Genomic DNA, 15,000 nt, shown 5'->3' on the forward strand with positions numbered 1-15,000 from the left:
TTTCAGACGGACAATATGGACAGTGGATTACTGAATAGACTACATTGTGGATGTTATCAGGATAGAATATTCTGGATGGATTGCTTGTTTTGTGAAGTGAATGACTGGCTGGCTAATTGGTGGATGAGTGTGTTGGAAGTGGACCTTCCTATCTATCTATCTATCTATCTATCTATCTATCTATCTATCTATCTATCTATCTATCTATCTATCTATCTATCTATCGCTCGCTCTCTTTTCTCTCTCTCTTTTCTCTCTCTCTCTCTCTCTCTCTCTCTCTCTCTCTCTCTCTCTCTCTCTCTCTCGCTCTCTCGCTCTCTCGCTCTCTCTCTCTCGCTTTCTCTCTCTCTCGCTCTCTCACTCCCTCGCTCTCTCTCTGTGTGTGTGTGTGTCCTCCTGGCAGCTGATGGAGGGTCTTGTCGAAGCAGGTCTTTGACACCCGCTCCCTCTCCCGAGAGGAGCAAATATGTCTGGGCCTGCACACTGCCAAACCCCCACTGGTGCTGTCTACAGCCTGTCTAGCGGAACGACGGAGACGAGGGAGACAGAAAAGAGAGGGATTTTAAAGAAAGAAAGAGAGACTTTGGGTCTTGCAGTCCGTCTGAGGAGAGCGAGATGGGTGGCGGTGGCACGGCGACAGAGCTGTGTTTTATATCGCCGTGCCAACCGCCGTGGCCGACAGAGACGGCTCAAGCCACCCGAACAAAGTCGCATGACGGCATTGGGGTGGTATCACCGCTCCTCTTAGTCACTGTCAAAGTCAGAATGTTCCTTCTCTGGGGGTTTTTCATTTGACAATAAAACATTTTTAAACCAAAAATGTGTGTGGTGTTTTACCACTTGTCCCTTTAGTCAGTTGTCATTATTTATTTATAAATGTTTTATTTATTTATTATATTTATTATGTTTCTGTCGAACTGGAACCATATGAATGGGTTTCAAAATTCTGATGAAATGCTTGACATAATATTAAAGCTTTAATATCTAACTTTTTAGGGCAACCCGACCAACTTCACATAGAAATGTGAGTTATAGATCTGTCACTCTCATTGAAAGCCAGTCTAAGAAGCGGTAGATCTGTTCTATGTGTGCTATTTCTATTCTTCCCGCTCCCTTTGGTTGTGTACACCAGCTTCAAACAGCATTAGAATTTTAGCTACCAGGAAATGCGAATTTTGAACATTTCACCTTTAACTGCCATCAAAGTAAACATTTTATAGGCCCCTTCCACATTCCATAAAGCACATCTGAAATGACCACGTGTCACAGCTCACAACGCGTGTTCAGCAGGGAACAACGTTGTGAAATGTTTAGATAGAAATATATGATGTATATTAGTGCCTGTCTGACATGTAGAATAAGGAATCCTGTCTGCTGTATCTGTGACATTTATATCTACGTTCCACAACGTCTGCCTTCTGAACGTGGCCCTATTAGGCCCTAGTGTGTTTTTTTCCCCCCCACCCATTATGGAGGACCCACATGCCCTTTGAACTTTCTCTCAAACCAGGCGGTCGCTGCCACTTTAACCAAACCAAGTCTTGTTAATAATCTGTAACAATGGCCCGACAAAAAACACAATCAAAACCCCTTTAGGGCCGTGCTCTGAGTTCAGATTGGCTGAATAAAAAAATGGAACGAGGACAAGAAAGAAAACCGGTGGTTATGTGTGTTTATTGTACGGGAAACACAGCCACTCGTGCTTCACGACACACGTAAACACTTCATGCAATGACACAAACAGAGAAGCTAACAGCACTGAAGTGTGCTTGACTATCACTCACTTCCAGCTAGCGATTCTGGACACATGGTGTGCTGTTCACAAGTAGTTCTGGTGTGCTGTTCACATGTAGTTCTGGTGTGCTGTTCACATGTAGTTCTGGTGTGCTGTTCACATGTAGTTCTGGTGTGCTGTTCACATGTAGTTCTGGTGTGCTGTTCACATGTAGTTCTGGTGTGCTGTTCACATGTAGTTCTGGTGTGCTGTTCACATGTAGTTCTGGTGTGCTGTTCACATGTAGTTCTGGTGTGCTGTTCACATGTAGTTCTGGTGTGCTGTTCACATGTAGTTCTGGTGTGCTGTTCACATGTAGTTCTGGTGTGCTGTTCACATGTAGTTCTGGTGTGTTGTTCACATGTAGTTCTGGTGTGCTGTTCACATGTAGTTCTGGTGTGCTGTTCACATGTAGTTCTGGTGTGCTGTTCACATGTAGGCCTGGTGTGCTGTTCACATGTAGTTCTGGTGTACTGTTCACATGTAGTTCTGGTGTGCTGTTCACATGTAGTTCTGGTGTGCTGTTCACATGTAGTTCTGGTGTGCTGTTCACATGTAGTTCTGGTGTGCTGTTCACATGTAGGCCTGGTGTGCTGTTCACATGTAGTTCTGGTGTACTGTTCACATGTAGTTCTGGTATGCTGTTCACATGTAGTTCTGGTGTGCTGTTCACATGTAGTTCTGGTGTGCTGTTCACATGTAGTTCTGGTGTGTTGTTCACATGTAGTTCTGGTGTGCTGTTCACATGTAGTTATGGTGTGCTGTTCACATGTAGTTCTGGTGTGTTGTTCACATGTAGTTCTGGTGTGCTGTTCACATGTAGTTCTGGTGTGCTGTTCACATGTAGTTCTGGTGTGTTGTTCACATGTAGTTCTGGTGTGCTGTTCACATGTAGTTCTGGTGTGCTGTTCACATGTAGTTCTGGTGTGCTGTTCACATGTAGTTCTGGTGTGTTGTTCACATGTAGTTCTGGTGTGCTGTTCACATGTAGTTCTGGTGTGCTGTTCACATGTAGTTCTGGTGTGCTGTTCACATGTAGTTCTGGTGTGCTGTTCACATGTAGTTCTGGTGTGCTGTTCACATGTAGTTCTGGTGTGCTGTTCACATGTAGTTCTGGTGTGTTGTTCACATGTAGTTCTGGTGTGCTGTTCACATGTAGTTCTGGTGTGCTGTTCACATGTAGTTCTGGTGTGTTGTTCACATGTAGTTCTGGTGTGCTGTTCACATGTAGTTCTGGTGTGCTGTTCACATGTAGTTCTGGTGTGCTGTTCACATGTAGTTCTGGTGTGCTGTTCACATGTAGTTCTGGTGTGCTGTTCACATGTAGTTCTGGTGTGTTGTTCACATGTAGTTCTGGTGTGCTGTTCACATGTAGTTCTGGTGTGCTGTTCACATGTCGTTCTAATGTGCTCGGGGGGAGATGACAAATAAACTTTATGGGCATTCCACAACCATTACGCTACCGAGAGTTGCTTGACTGTGTTTTAAAACATAGTGACATCTGTCGGGAGCGTAGGCCATTCCAAAATGGAGCGGCCGGAGAAAAGAAAAGGCCATCACCTGGTTTCAGCTTTCGCAAAGTCTTGTTAAAAATGTCTGAGAAAGAAGAAAACAATCCCCTCTGAGAGAATTGAAACCCGTTGCAGCGGATGATGGAGGTTGAATGTAGACTTTATCTACAGGCACTTTGTCATTTAAAAAAAGTTGTTTAAATACGTTTTTTTTAGATTGGCGACACCTTTTGCTACTTTTCTAAAACGACTGCCATTAAGAGGGAAAAAAAGGGTGTGATGATAAAGAGGTTTGTGGGGGTTTGAGGCACCAGCTGAAGTCGTAGCTAGTGTGCGAGGTGTGAACGTCCATTTTGATTATAAGGGACTAGATGTGTGAGTTTGTGTGAATGGTGTGTATGTGTGAATGGTGTGTGTGTGTGTGTGTGTGTGTGTGTGTGTGTGTGTGTGTGTGTGTGTGTGTGTGTGTGTGTGTGTGTGTGTGTGTGTGTGTGTGTGTGTGTGTGTGTGTGTGTGTGTGTGTGTGTGTGTGTGTGTGTGTGTGTGTGTGTGTGTGTGTGCGTATGTGTGTGTTCAGTGTGCCTGTGTGTGTCTGCATAGAGTGGGATTCAACGGCCACTAAAACTCCCATCTGCTCACTTCTTCTCCTGGAGTTAAAACACCTAGCACCACCTGCTAGCAATACAGACTTCAAACAACACACCCTGCCCAAGGGAAGGTTCCCCCTACTCCACGTACCGTTCTGCCCTTTTTGTCTTCCAATGAACGAGTGCAGAATTAACCATAAACCCTCTATTACCTCGTATTGACGGAACTTAGTCTCAACGACTTAAAGGTTACTACACATAAGATTCAATTTTTAACCTTTTTCTTTAATTTGTGCATTTTAATTTCAGAAAAATATATAATGAATCTGCAGTAATAGTGAAATGATAGTGTTTCACAGTATTACTTACCCGTCAGTGTTGTGATTGGCTGTGATATTGGCCTGTTGACTTCTCCCCGTCGGAGCTGCATGTTATCTAATGAAAACGATTGCTGTCATTTCCCGGTTGCTAAAAATTCTAAGCTGTTCACTCAATTTCATTTTATGTGAGAAAACAGGCACTGAATAGTGTCGGGAATCGATTTCCAGTATCACTGCAGATATTCCATGGACATGTTCTGAAATTACAATGCAAAAATTCTAGAAAGATCCTACGTGGAGAGACCTTTTAAGCAAGGCTTCTGAGTTTAACGCGGTGCACAGAATGCACGACAGTTTGAAATCCCACTTCACTGCTTCCCCAGTCCCCTGTGTCCCCAAATGGAGAGGTGTCAGATCGGGTTGTAAAAGTCTGCCTCAACTCAACACCAAGACATTTGATGTTTAACTGCACAGGATGCACTAAAATACTAAATGTTTCCTCACCGGTCTGCATCGTTTGGTTTGTCCCTCCCCTCTAACATGTTACGTTCATTCACACCTTTTAAGTATAGGGTATTGAACGAATAGGGTATTGAACGTATAGGGTATTGAACGAATAGGGTATTGAACGAATAGCGTATTGAACGAATAGGGTATTGAACGAATAGGGTATTGAACGAATAGGGTATTGAACGAATAGGGTATTGAACGTATAGGGTATTGAACGAATAGGGTATTGAACGTATAGGGTATTGAACGAATAGGGTATTGAACGAATAGGGTATTGAACGAATAGGGTATTGAACGAATAGGGTATTGAACGTACAGGGTATTGAACGAACAGGGTATTGAATGAATAGGGTATTGAACGTATCTATTTTAACATTCCGCAAAGGTTAGACGAACGCTTCCCACAGACAAAACCTTCAGGAGGTCGCAGTGGGAACGGTTAGGATTATGGAAACGAACCATCTGAAAGGTCACTTGATTATAGCTCTCACCATTGTAGACTATCGTACATTGTTGATTTGAGGCAAACTTTGTGTGTGTGTGTGTTTGTCTCTAAATGTGTGTGCGTGTGTGTTTGTCTCTGTGTGTGTGTGTGTGTGTGTGCGTGCGTGTGTATTCGTCTCTAAATGTGTGTGTGTGTGTGTTTGTCTCTGTGTGTGTGTGTGTTTGTCTCTGTGTGTGTGTGTGTGTGTGTGTGTGTGTGTGTGTGTATTTGTCTCTAAATGTGTGTGTGTGTGTGTGTGTGTGTGTGTGTGTGTGTGTGTGTGTATGGAGATAGTGTAATTTCTGTGGTGGTACACAGAGTGCTGTCGTCCATTGAGTTATTGAGAGACCACTCTCTTATCATAATGAGATGAGATGCTTACCCAATCAAATAGAGATAATACATTCTTCTAAGGCAGGGTTTCCCAAACTCAGTCCTGCCCCCCCCCCCCTGGGTACACATGTTGTGTTTTGCCCCATAGCACTACACAGCTGATTAAAATAACCAACTCATTATCAAGTTTTAATGATTTGATTCAGCTGTGTCGAGTGCTCGGGATAAAAAACGAAATGTGGCCCCAGGACCGGCCCCGGGACCGAGTTTGGGAAACACGGATCTAACGTACACCCAGTCATCTCCTGACAGGCTTTGAAAATGTCTTGTCACTGTGATTTATTTATATGTCAAAGGTCGACTTTTGGGCCCCCCCCAAAAATGCAAAAATAACACATTTAAACTGAATTACTGATCAATACACCAATAATACCAGGTCATTTAATCCTTAAAATAAAATAAAATAAAAAATAAATGAATGAATAAGATATCTGGCGAAAGACGTGCCATTTCTCCGATCTGTACAGATTCCCTCCAAAAAGGAAACCTGTGAGATGACGTCAACACACACTGGAGGAGTTACTGGCTAGCTTAGCTAGAGAACTATGCTACGTTGGTCGCGACGCACATGACCAGAATGACTTACTGGCTAGCTTAGCTAGAGAACTATGCTACGTTGGTCGCGACGCACATGACCAGAATGACTTACTGGCTAGCTTAGCTAGAGAACTATGCTACGTTGGTCGCGACGCACATGACCAGAATGACTTACTGGCTAGCTTAGCTAAAGAACTATGCTACATTGGTCGTGACGCACATGACCAGAATGACTTACTGGCTAGCTTAGCTAAAGAACTATGCTACATTGGTCGTGACGCACATGACCAGAATGACTTACTGGCTAGCTTAGCTAAAGAACTATGCTACATTGGTCGTGACGCACATGACCAGAATGACTTACTGGCTAGCTTAGCTAGAGAACTATGCTACGTTGGTCGCAACGCACATGACCAGAATTATTTACTGGCTAGCTTAGCTAGAGAACTATGCTACGTTGGTCGCGATGCACATGACCAGAATGACTTACTGGCTAGCTTAGCTAGAGAACTATGCTACATTGGTCGCGACGCACATGACCAGAATGACTTACTGGCTAGCTTAGCTAAAGAACTATGCTACATTGGTCGTGACGCACATGACCAGAATGACTTACTGGCTAGCTTAGCTAAAGAACTATGCTACATTGGTCGTGACGCACATGACCAGAATGACTTACTGGCTAGCTTAGCTAGAGAACTATGCTACGTTGGTCGCGGCGCACATGACCAGAATGACTTACTGGCTAGCTTAGCTAAAGAACTATGCTACATTGGTCGTGACGCACATGACCAGAATGACTTACTGGCTAGCTTAGCTAGAGAACTATGCTACGTTGTTCGCGACGCACATGACCAGAATGACACACAGATGAATCACCAAAGGCACACCCCATTTCTGTTAGAAAACTGAGAAAGGGGCAGAGTTGGATAGTTTTTTTCGTGCCCAACGTCGACCTTTTAATGTTTCCTCTGTGGGATGTTGATCTAGAGCAAGCTGTAATCACGCAGGGAATTCAACATGTAAATCTTCCTGGTCAAGTGTTCAGTCCATGGCTTAACGGGATTGGAGAGAATGACATTTCTGATAGTGGTTTGATGACAATCAACTGTTAATATTAGTCAGTGTTGTAAAAGAACACGCAGGGGCCCTGTCAAGACCAGAAGATAAAAGGACTGAACAAAATTTGGTCGCGACGCACATGACCAGAATGACTTACTGGCTAGCTTAGCTAAAGAACTATGCTACATTGGTCGTGACGCACATGACCAGAATGACTTACTGGCTAGCTTAGCTAAAGAACTATGCTACATTGGTCGTGACGCACATGACCAGAATGACTTACTGGCTAGCTTAGCTAGAGAACTATGCTACGTTGGTCGCGGCGCACATGACCAGAATGACTTACTGGCTAGCTTAGCTAAAGAACTATGCTACATTGGTCGTGACGCACATGACCAGAATGACTTACTGGCTAGCTTAGCTAGAGAACTATGCTACGTTGTTCGCGACGCACATGACCAGAATGACACACAGATGAATCACCAAAGGCACACCCCATTTCTGTTAGAAAACTGAGAAAGGGGCAGAGTTGGATAGTTTTTTTCGTGCCCAACGTCGACCTTTTAATGTTTCCTCTGTGGGATGTTGATCTAGAGCAAGCTGTAATCACGCAGGGAATTCAACATGTAAATCTTCCTGGTCAAGTGTTCAGTCCATGGCTTAACGGGATTGGAGAGAATGACATTTCTGATAGTGGTTTGATGACAATCAACTGTTAATATTAGTCAGTGTTGTAAAAGAACACGCAGGGGCCCTGTCAAGACCAGAAGATAAAAGGACTGAACAAAATGTGTCGACCCCGTCCCTCTGTGCCCAGTCAGGCTAGTAACAACCCCTCTCACACCCAGGAAACCTCTACACCACACACACAAACATACACACATACACACACACACACACATTCACACATTCACACATACACACATACACACACACACACACACACACACACACACACACACACACACACACACACACGCATACACACACACACATACACACACACACACACACACGCATACACACACACACGCATACACACACACGCACACACACACACACACACACAGAGACACACACACACACACACACACACACACACACACACACACACACACACACACACACACACACACACACACACACACGCATACACACACACACGCATACACACACACGCACACACACACACACACACACAGAGACACACACACACACATACACACACACACACACACACACACACACACACACACACACACACACACGCATACACACACACACATACACACACACACACACACACGCATACACACACACACGCATACACACACACACACACACACACACACACACACACACACACACACAGACACACACACACACACACACACACACACACGCATGCAAGTAGTCACGCACCCACACACACACATGTAGTTAAAATGAAGCCATATGGTGACTGACCTTCCTTTCACCTTCTGTGGACCACACCACAACACCAGCTCACAGATGTGCTGTATCAAAGCCTGATAACCCACAGGCATGGGACTCAGCCGATAGTTACATCTGCAAGGTGACATATCTCCGCCAGGCAGTGAGAGTTTTCACCCAGGGGCGACCCTTTTCTACAGCGATTATCCACAATCCCCTGCACTGCAAAAGCCACCCATGCCGGGTGAGAGATGTGTGGTAACAGGGTTCAGCTCTGCGCTCCGGTTCTCCGCTGAGCCGCAGTCAAAGACTTATCAGTTATTAAAGCCCCCTGAACCTGAACGGAGAGAGATAGAGAGAGAGAGACAGAGCGTCAGGGAGGCATAGAGAGAAACAGAGGGATCTAGCTTTCAAAAGCCATTTGGTTCAGTATTGGACAGCCGATTCATTTCAAAAGGTGTTGAGAGAACTGACAATGCAGGACAGAGTGACCCAGGTGAGATTGGGGGGAGCTGTGGTTAAAATGAGTCGGGAAGGGGGGGTGGGGGTGAGTAAGGAGGGGGTAATGGGAGAAGGGGAAGGAGGGGAAGGAGGGGTGAGGAAGGAGGGGTTAATGGGAGAAGGGTGGGTGAGCTTGGTGAAGGTGTGAGCATCAGACAGGGGAGATTTTAATCTTTTGGCCCTCTGCCACATCTATCCTCTGCATCTCCTGTTCTAACCTGGAAAAAATATCCATCTCTCTCTCTCTCTCTCTCTCTCTCTCTCTCTCTCTCTCTCTCTCTCTCTCTCTCTCTCTCTCTCTCTCTCTCTCTCTCTCTCTCTCTCTCTCTCTCTCTCCCCTGTTACCAGATGAAAAGTCTGGGCTGTAATGCAGGCTGGAAGGAATCTGCCAGGGTTTTTAATGAATCTGACAAGCAACCGAGCGCCGATCAATGGCAACATTGTGCCACAATTTTCAAGACAGGATCTCTGATGATTTCAGGGAGAGAGAGACAGAGAGCGAGAGGGAGAGACGGAGGGAGGGTGAAGGAAGGAGAGGGATAGAGGGAGGTAGGATGGAGATGGGTTTATCCACAGGCAGCCATTTGGGGTCCTGATTTTGTAGCTGGGTCTGTGGTGCGTCATAAAGGAAGAATGAAAGGTTCTCTCTGTCTCTCTCTCTCTCTCTCTCTCTCTCTCTCTCTCTCTCTTTCTCTCTCTCTCTCTCTCTCTCTCTCTCTCTCTCTCTCTCTCTCTCTCTCTCTCTCTCTCTCTCTCTCTCTCTCTCTCTCTCTCTCTCTCTCTCTCTCTCTCTCTCTCTCTCTCTCTCTCTCTCTCTCTCTCTCTCTCTCTCTCTCTCTCTCTCTCTCTCTCTCTCTCTCTCTCTCTCTCTCATCAAACCATCCTCATCCAAACAGTTGGACTTTTATTAAACAAACCATCACCTTCTCTCTTCTGTTTACTTTCTCTATTTTCACACTCCTGTCACTCTTTCACTGTACTACCGCTGATATCATCAGCTGGGAGACAGGGATATTTACTGTACTACCGCTGACATCATCAGCTGGGAGACAGGGATATTTACTGTACTACCGCTGACATCATCAGCTGGGAGACAGGGATATTTACTGTACTACCGCTGACATCATCAGCTGGAAGACAGGGATATTTACTGTACTACCGCTGACATCATCAGCTGGGAGACAGGGATATTTACTGTACTACTGCTGACATCATCAGCTGGGAGACAGGGATATTTACTGTACTACCGCTGACATCATCAGCTGGGAGACAGGGATACTTACTGTACTACCGCTGACATCATCAGCTGGGAGACAGGGATATTTACTGTACTACCGCTGACATCATCAGCTGGGAGACAGGGATACTTACTGTACTACCGCTGACATCATCAGCTGGGAGACAGGGATATTTACTGCCCTTTGGTCTTTGTTGCGTCCACCTGTTGTTGAGAGCTGACAGTCAGACGACTCACTTTCTCTGTGCAAGAGGAGACTGTGGTTCAGTGACGAGTTGAGACTCGTCGCCACCCTCCGCCTCGCTCTGTGACATTGTTTCCTGCCGACGCCAAATGACGAGTTCAAGCAACGACACTTACATGACAGGTTTGACATGGTGTTCTCGTTCAATCTGTCCCCGTCGCCCTCGGCAACATCAATGGGCCCTAACTCTATCCGTTGCTACAGGGTGTCAGATGGAATCTCAATGGGCTGTAACTCTGTCTGTTGTTATAGGGTGTCAGATGGAATCTCAATGGGCTGTTACTCTATCTGTTGTTATAGGGTGTCAGATGGAACCTCTATGGGCTGTAACTCTGTCTGTTGTTATAGGGTGTCAGATGGAACCTCTATGGGCTGTAACTCTGTCTGTTGTTATAGGGTGTCAGATGGAACCTCAATGGGCTGTAACTCTGTCTGTTGTTATAGGGTGTCAGATGGAACCTCAATGGGCTGTAACTCTGTCTGTTGTTATAGGGTGTCAGATGGAACCTCTATGGGCTGTAACTCTGTCTGTTGTTATAGGGTGTCAGATGGAACCTCAATGGGCTGTAACTCTGTCTGTTGTTATAGGGTGTCAGATGGAACCTCAATGGGCTGTAACTCTGTCTGTTGTTATAGGGTGTCAGATGGAATCTCAATGGGCTGTTACTCTATCTGTTGTTATAGGGTGTCAGATGGAACCTCTATGGGCTGTAACTCTGTCTGTTGTTATAGGGTGTCAGATGGAACCTCAATGGGCTGTAACTCTGTCTGTTGTTATAGGGTGTCAGATGGAACCTCTATGGGCTGTAACTCTGTCTGTTGTTATAGGGTGTCAGATGGAACCTCAATGGGCTGTAACTCTGTCTGTTGTTATAGGGTGTCAGATGGAACCTCAATGGGCTGTAACTCTGTCTGTTGTTATAGGGTGTCAGATGGAATCTCAATGGGCTGTTACTCTATCTGTTGTTATAGGGTGTCAGATGGAACCTCAATGGGCTGTAACTCTGTCTGTTGTTATAGGGTGTCAGATGGAACCTCAATGGGCTGTAACTCTGTCTGTTGTTATAGGGTGTCAGATGGAATCTCAATGGGCTGTTACTCTATCTGTTGTTATAGGGTGTCAGATGGAACCTCTATGGGCTGTAACTCTGTCTGTTGTTATAGGGTGTCAGATGGAACCTCAATGGGCTGTAACTCTGTCTGTTGCTATAGGGTGTCAGATGGAACCTCAATGGGCTGTAACTCTGTCTGTTGTTATAGGGTGTCAGATGGAATCTCAATGGGCTGTTACTCTATCTGTTGTTATAGGGTGTCAGATGGAACCTCAATGGGCTGTAACTCTGTCTGTTGTTATAGGGTGTCAAAGAGAACCTCAATAGGTTGTAACTCTCTCCGTTGTTATAGGGTGTCAGATGGAACCTCAATGGGCTGTAACTCTGTCTGTTGTTATAGGGTGTCAGATGGAACCTCAATGGGCTGTAACTCTGTCTGTTGTTATAGGGTGTCAGATGGAACCTCAATGGGCTGTAACTCTGTCTGTTGTTATAGGGTGTCAGATGGAACCTCAATGGGCTGTAACTCTGTCTGTTGTTATAGGGTGTCAGATGGAACCTCAATGGGCTGTAACTCTATCTGTTGTTATAAGGTGTCAGATGGAACCTCAATGGGCTGTAACTCTATCTGTTGCTATAGGGTGTCAGATGGAACCTCAATGGGCTGTAACTCTGTCTGTTGTTATAGGGTGTCAGATGGAACCTCAATGGGCTGTTACTCTGTCTGTTGTTATAGGGTGTCAGATGGAATCTCAATGGGCTGTAACTCTATCTGTTGCTATAGGGTGTCAGAGGGTGCCTAAATCCAGGGCACGTGAGGTGTTGTATGGGGTTTTAAATACCCAGGCAGATCGGCGAAGAGTGTGAAAACAATCGCCAGGGACATGAAAGCGAGCAGGAACACACAGCGTGGTCAAATTACCCCCCCAGCCAGATGGGGACGGTCAGTGAACGAGGCGGTCGATGTGGGATGTGAAAACATTACCCCCCCCCAAAGCCACTTTTAGCTCTGCATCAATCAATGTGGGAGGAAGACTAGTGCTGTTGACAGCCCAGCCCCTTTAAACCCAGACTGGGTTGGCCTCTTGGGAGTAGGCTTTTTTTTCTCTGCTTTTGCTAATTAAGCGGCAAAGCTGCCACTGCATTTACTTATTCATGAATCTTCTCTTTCGATCGGTGCAGGAGACCACTTGGTCACTCGACACTAAACCCTAATTAGTCCGTCACTAATGGCTGAGCTTCTAGACGATCCATACAATCTAAACATTCACGGTCAGTCGCCACATGCCGTCTCTGCAACGTTGTAACTCTTTTTTTTACCTTGACTTTTTAAACTCCTCATTGTCGAGTGTTGTGTTGAAAACAAATATGAGATCTCTTGCCCTTCAAGGAAATGTATTTCCATCTGGAAACCCATATTGAATAAAGTGACAGGTAGGGACACCTTAAGTGACAGGCAGGGACACCTTAAGTGACAGGTAGGGACACCTTAAGTGACATGTAGGGACACCTTAAGTGATAGGTAGGGACACCTTAAGTGACAGGTAGGGACACCTTAAGTGACAGGTAGGGACACCTTAAGTGACAGGTGGGGACACCTTACGTGATAGGTAGGGACACCTTAAGTGATAGGTAGGGACACCTTAAGTGACAGGTAGGGACACCTTAAGTGACAGGTATGGACACCTTAAGTGACAGGTAAGGACACATTAAGTGACAGGTAGGGACACCTTAAGTGATAGGTAGGGACACCTTAAGTGATAGGTAGGGACACTTTAAGTGACAGGTAGGGACACCTTAAGTGACAGGTAGGGACACCTTAAGTGACAGGTAGGGACACCTTAAGTGACAGGTAGGGACACCTTAAGTGATAGGTAGGGACACCTTAAGTGATAGGTAGGGACACCTTAAGTGACAGGTAGGGACACCTTAAGTGACAGGTATGGACACCTTAAGTGACAGGTAGGGACACCTTAAGTGGTAGGTATGGACACCTTAAGTGACAGGTAGGGACACTTTAAGTGACAGGTATGGACACCTTAAGTGATAGGTAGGGACACTTTAAGTGACAGGTAGGGACACCTTAAGTGACAGGTAGGGACACCTTAAGTGACAGGTAGGGACACCTTAAGTGTCAGGTAGGGACACCTTAAGTGACAGGTAGGGACACCTTAAGTGACAGGTATGGACACCTTAAGTGATAGGTAGGGACACCTTAAGTGATAGGTAGGGACACCTTACGTGATAGGTAGGGACACCTTAAGTGACAGGTATGGACACCTTAAGTGATAGGTAGGGACACCTTAAGTGATAGGTAGGGACACCTTAAGTGACAGGTAGGGACACCTTAAGTGACAGGTATGGGAATCTTAAGTGATAGGTAGGGACACCTTAAGTGTCAGGTAGGGACACCTTAAGTGTCAGGTAGGGACACCTTAAGTGACAGGTATGGACATCTTAAGTGACAGGTAGGGACACTTTAAGTGATAGGTAGGGCCACCTTACGTGATAGTTAGGGACACCTTAAGTGATAGGTAGGGACACCTTAAGTGGTAGGTAGGGACACCTTAAGTGACAGGTAGGGACACCTTAAGTGATAGGTAGGGACACCTTAAGTGACAGGTAGGGACACCTTAAGTGATAGGTAGGGACACCTTAAGTGATAGGTAGGGACACCTTAAGTGACAGGTAGGGACACCTTAAGTGACAGGTAGGGACACCTTGGATAATTTACAGCATCTGCATCCCTACTTTGAGGAGGTACTTTTCATGTTAATTGAGTTTAGGCGTGATAGGTAGGGACAGGCTATCTAATCTTCTCTCCCAGATCCTCGTCGTGGTGCGCTTGGTTTAATTTGAAAACAAGCTTAAAGAGATATCAAAAGGGGATGAGGTGTCCCATCCTTTGATGTCCTCCATAGCGTGAGTCCTAAAGATAAATAGTTCCTAGTCAGGATGTGGCACAAAACATCCTCCCAACTAATTTCCAGTCTTGCTCATTTGTAGACTAGCAGGTTATAAAAAATCATGCACCTCCCTGACATGTCAATACGTCAGTCCCGTAACCACGGCAGTCCCGTAACCACGGCAGTCCCGTAACCACGGCAGTCCCGTAACCACGGCAGTCCCGTAACCACGGCAGTCCCGTAACCACGGCAGTCCCGTAACCAACACACTACACCCAGGAAGTCTAGTTCACTTCAGTCTAGTTTTGGTGGTGGTGACATCACTTGGCACAAACATTAAGTTTGTTTGTCTGTCTGTCCATCTACTATAGCCTTGTGTGATGTGGTTTTGAAGCTATAAACACAGGTCCTGAGTCAGATTTACAGGTCCCTGTGCTTTGTGCCTCAT

The 15,000-nt window shown here is 45.6% G+C and overlaps 1 protein-coding gene across 17 annotated transcripts in view; it reads left to right on the forward strand.

Annotated features, from left to right (window-relative positions):
• The window catches only part of LOC139539416 (ephrin type-B receptor 3-like), a 152,764-nt gene that overhangs the window by 27,857 nt on the left and 109,907 nt on the right, over window positions 1–15,000 (forward strand). The gene's annotated exons all lie outside the window — the stretch shown is intronic.

Source organism: Salvelinus alpinus, chromosome 15 (genome assembly GCF_045679555.1).
Source record: "Salvelinus alpinus chromosome 15, SLU_Salpinus.1, whole genome shotgun sequence".
NCBI classification, from domain to species: domain Eukaryota; kingdom Metazoa; phylum Chordata; class Actinopteri; order Salmoniformes; family Salmonidae; genus Salvelinus; species Salvelinus alpinus.